Source organism: Otolemur garnettii, unplaced genomic scaffold, assembly GCF_000181295.1.
Source record: "Otolemur garnettii isolate 467f Iridium unplaced genomic scaffold, OtoGar3 scaffold00036, whole genome shotgun sequence".
NCBI classification, from domain to species: domain Eukaryota; kingdom Metazoa; phylum Chordata; class Mammalia; order Primates; family Galagidae; genus Otolemur; species Otolemur garnettii.
The window spans coordinates 5,062,194-5,067,556 of NW_003852431.1; the positions used below are offsets into that span (position 1 = coordinate 5,062,194).

The following is a 5,363-nucleotide window of genomic DNA, read 5'->3' on the forward strand; positions in this document are numbered from 1 at the left end:
AATAAATCTCATTTAATGCTTGCCTTGCTTTTGGTGGGTCATTTTTCACCCAAGGGCATACCAAGAACCAAGAACACAGAACAGACTGCCAACCTGACATCGACTTTTGCCCTTTCCCCTAAATTTCTGTAGTTAATCTTGAGTTTAGAGAGCTGAACAGCCTCAGTATCCGTTGTTTTGCTTTTTGCAGTTTCAGTTATCAATGGTCAACTGCAGTTCAGAACTATTAAAGGGATGATCATTTTGTGGGTCATAAGCACGATGAGTGGGTGTTCACACACATGCATGAAATGTGCCTCCCTCAAAACTTGTAACAACATTAGCACATTACTATTCTGAGATGAAAAATATGCATATATTAAAATGAACAGTTCCAAAAATGAGCAATCCATAAATTGGACATTGCACACTATTCTGAGTAACATGATAGAATTTTCACAGCAGCCTACTCCATCCTCCCTCAGCTGTGAATTCTGCCTTTGTGTAGCAGAGCCACACTGTCTGTGCTACCCACCCATTACTCACTGAGTAGTCATCTGATTATCAGATCAACTATTCTGGTACACCAGTGTTTGCATTCTAGTAACCCTTATTTTACTCAGTAGCCTCAAAGTGCAAGAATAGTGATGCTGGCAATTGAGGTATGACAAAGAAGGATTCTGGTACTTGGGGATGAGAGTCCACCAGCCTTTTCATTTGCTGGCAAATTAATAAACTTCACTTTCTTTCTCTTCCAACCACTTGTACTCATTCTTCTGAAGCATCCTCAAGATCAAATGCCAGACTTTTAGGAACAGCATTTGGCATCCTTGGGTGGGCCCACCGGTGCCCCTGTGGAATGGCATCCAACAACTGCTGGAAGATACAGAGAGAAGCCCCAGGTGAAAGCTGTGGGTTTTTGCAGGTAAGAGCAACTTCATTTCCAGATGAGATAGCAAGGACACCTTCCCACTCCCAGCAGCTGCCAGAAACTTTTTTAGCTTCATGAAACTCCTTTCTGTATCTCCTGAAGTAGATGCAGGAAAGAAATGGATTTGGAAAATGTTTGGATGCCAGGACTTTTGTTACCTACATTCCCCCAGTGTGCATGCTGAGACTCTGTTTCCACCCATATGTGGGATTTTTGAATCTTCCCATTGGTTTAATTTGTTTTCAGGTGTCTTTTAAGGGTGGAAGTCATGAGGCTGAGTGGAACTAGGAAACCTGGTTTGAATTTGGAACTCATTTGTTTTTCCCAGAGAATCAGAGGTTAGGCCACTCATTTGGGGAGGATTCCAAACTTTCCAGAATTTGGATGGTGTTTATCCATTTTGGATCCATCAGCATTTGGGTGGTGTTTATTCCCTTTGGATTCCCACCAGCATTCAGGCTGGCATTTATCACCTTTGGATTTCATTTGTTAATCTTTCAGTCTTGTCGGGCATTTGAGGAACCACGGTAGGTGCCATCTGGGGTGGTGTTTCTTGTCTTTCCCATTTGTTTCTAGATACTGGCATTTTGAATCAGTGTGTTACTTTTTGTGACAACATAAGGAAGTTCTTTCTCAAGTCCCTTGGGACTAGTCAATTGCAATTAAAAATGATTGAGAACTATTAGGAATAAAAATTGTTAAAAAATATGTTATATTCTAAAGTCCAGATCCAAAACTATGACTAAAATTTCAAATTATTAGTATATGTATACTCAATCTTACACTAATCCCAAAAAGAAACATGTTCTGAATATGATACTTTCTTAATTGATCCATTTTTTTCCTAACACAGGAAATGGTAAATATTCTGAAATACGAATTTTATGTAGTACCCCATGCCAGGTTAAAAGCTTTATTTATGAAGTTAAAAATATAAAATATAGCTCTTGAGGATTCTCAAAGATGCATCTGGTGGATGAGGGAGAGAGTGCGAATTAATCGTGATTACCTAACATCTATTTAATAATAGTCGTCAGACTTTTTGTACAGAGTATTTTATAGAAGCAAAAGCCTGTTTCAGATGCATGCAATCCATTCTGAATAACATGTTTAATTTACAGAAATATGAAAAAGAGAAAAGAAATAGTTTTTCTTCATAAAATTAACACAGAGATACTACCCCCACTTAGAGCATCTTAGGCCCAAATTCTTATCCTAAGGTTTCTTGCACTAGATGTGACATTGAAACTAATGGATTTAGATAGGACATGGAGTCACTATGTGCTCCTTGTAATAAATGCAGTGAAGTAAGATGCAGCTGGCCAGTAGAGAGATGACCTGACTTAGTCTAGTTTGGTGCAAGAGAAAGAAGTTGATGTCAACAATTATTTATATAAGTTAATTATCTCCTGGAAATTTAGCTAATTCATACTGCAAGGGATAGAAATTTCCATTAACAGCAATTGGCATAATAGTCTACCTTTAAACTCTAGAGAAATCAGTTGAAAAGCTATTATTTCTAGGAATTAGATTCACTAGAGTGCCCAGTTACAAAGTAAAAGAACAAAAATCAATAATGATACAAGTTGTTCATCCTTCAGATTATCAGTTTAAATATCATCCTCTAGATGAAATTTCATCACTCTCACACCTTTGACTTGTCCTTCAACATTTTTATTGCCATGGTGATATTGTAATTATCTACATATGATTTTATAAAAATTATAATTTTTTTATTTCCAACCAAAGAGGAGAGGATTTTTTTAAAAATGTGACTACATTTTTCTAAAGTTCGCTGGGAATAAATCAGGGCAAATATTGATAGAAACATTTTTATAAAGGAAAATGAGAAGCAAATATACCAACATGAATTACATGGGTTGGTACTTTACTGAAAATTGTGTGACAATAGCTCAGGAAAAGAAAAACATCTCACATAGCAAAACATTTGGATGAGTAAATGAATGATTAAAGATCACTAATATTTCACACATTACAGAACTGATAAGGGTATCTTTTTTTAATTCCAGTATGACAAGTAGGTACGAATGTTTTTGTCATATGGCTTGAGCAGGGCTATAAAGGTGCCCATCACCAGGGGGAGCATTTATTATACCTGTTAGGTAATTTTTCCCCTCTGCTCCTCTTCCTGTCCTCTGCTTAATTTCTAATGACTTATTTCAATATTATATCTTTTTGCTCATGTCAATAATCTATGCTTAAAGCCTTGAAGAATAGCAAGTTTCTGACTCAGGGTAAAATATTAGCTATTATGCATGAAAATATTAACTTTGAAACATAACCATAAACCAAAGGTTCTAAGCTAAGTCCTTCCAGCCCCTTTATAAAGCACTGACTCATTCATGATGGTGGAGATCTCGTGACTTGATCACTCCCTAATGGCCCCACCTCTTAATACCACCACAGTAGGGATTAAGTTTCAATACATGAAAGACATTCAGACCACAGCATTCTGGTCCTGGCTCCTACAGTCATGTTTCTCTCAAATGCAAAAGACATTCATTCTATCCCAACAGCCCCCCAAATCTTACCTTTCTCAGCATCAACTCAAAAGTTTAATGTCAGGAGTTTTATGTAAATTAGATATAGATCAGACTCTATGATTCAACCTGAGGCAGATTGCTCTCTGTGAAAGTGTAAAACCAAATAAGTTATATGCTTCCAAGCGCAATGATGTGATAGGCCTAGAATATACATTTCCATCCCACAATAAATAAATAGGGCAGAATGCAGGTCCCAAGTTTGTCCAAACCCAACCATGTGAACATTAAATCTTAAGGCTTTCTTCTATGTCCTTCCAAACACACTATACTGGGGGAGTTGGGCCTCCAAGGCATTGGGTAACTTCAGTCCCCATGGCTTTTCTGGGTGTGTGTAGGCCCCGATTCAGTTCTTACACATTAAACTTGCATGCGTGTGGCTTTCCTATGCTAACTCTGAATGCTGGTGGCTCTATAGTTCTGAGGTTTCGAGAGTATCCCCCTTGGTTCCACTATTCCTTGCCTGGGGTGGGGGGCTTTCTACAGTGGCTCTGAGACCATGACCCCACTGGTGATTGTCTTAGCAAAACTCTTTGCAATAGCCCACCCTTGTGGGTGTTTTCTGTCTCAGTCCTGAAACTCTCTAAAATATACTATGAAATCTCTGTGGGGGCAACTGTGCCTTCTCAGCTTGTGCATTCTGCATGCCTGCAGAGTTAGCACCACATGAGACTTCTTACTGCCTGTTACTTCCACATCAATAGCCTGAGCTGCACTTGTGCCTACTTGAGCCACAGGTAGGGCAGCCCCTGAGCACTGCACTGGAATGAGGGGACCAAGGACTTGAAATGGCCCTGGATAGCAAGAACTGAGGTCCAACAAGACCATAGATTCCTTTCTTGAAACTCTTCTGTCCTCGAGGCCTTGTTACTTTGGGCCTGTGGTGGGAGTAGCAACCTCAGAGATCTCCGAAGTGCCTTCAGTTTTCCTCTTCCATTGTTTTGACGATTAGCATCTGGCTTCCTTTTACTCATTCCAATATCCAGATCATAATTGTTCTTGTCTATACCCCCAAATTAGGTTTTTATTTCATTAGAATGCCAGACTGAGAATTTTTCCAAATTTTTAAGTTCTGCTTCCTGTTTTATTATAAATCACATTGTAATTAATTTCTTTCTTCTCATATTTTGCTATTAGCTGTTAGGAGAAATCATGCAATGCCCTGAACAGTTCGCTTAGAAATGTGTTTTGCAAAACATCCTAATCCATTACTTTTAAATGGATTCATAAATTCATTTAACTGTTCTCCATAAATCATTAGCACACAAATATAAGTTAGCCATATTAGTTGTCATCTTTCAGTAATGATGGCCTTTTCTTCTATTTCTACTAAAGTAGTCATTATTTCTGTCTAAGACTTCATCAATGGCCTTTATAGTCAATATTTCTGATTATGATCCCTTACCGAATCTCTAAGATGAGTGAGAGAGGTTTTCCTCTAGCTCCTCTCTTCACTGGAGCCCTCACCAGAATTGTCTTTAATTCTTCCTCTAGCATTCACCTCACAACTATTCCAGCCTCTATTCTCCACGCAGTTCCAAAGCCACTGCCTCATTTTTAGGTGTCTTACAGCAACTGTCATCTCCTTTGGTGCCAATTGCAATCTGTGTCTGTTTGTGTTGCTATAACAAAATACATGTGACAAGGGAATTTATAAATAACATAAATGTATTTCTCACAGTTTGGGAAGGTGGAAAGACCAAGACTAAGGCAGCAGCAGACGTGATTCCCTATCTGATGAAAGCTGCCACCAAGGTGTCCTCACATAGCAATAGGAAAGAAAAGGGTGATAGGAAACGAACACTCTTTCCCAAGGAACAGAACAGTGGGAGACCAAAAAGCCCCTGAGCTAGCCACCTCCAGCCCTTTTAAAAGGCATTAGCCCATTCACG

The 5,363-nt window shown here is 38.7% G+C and overlaps 1 non-coding gene across 1 annotated transcript; it reads left to right on the forward strand.

The window, feature by feature from the left end:
• Positions 1-237: 237 nt before the first annotated feature.
• LOC111725312 lies at positions 238-341 on the forward strand. The gene has a single exon (XR_002773402.1). It is a non-coding gene; the product is annotated as a small nucleolar RNA U13 (small nucleolar RNA).
• The last annotated feature ends 5,022 nt before the right edge of the window (positions 342-5,363 follow it).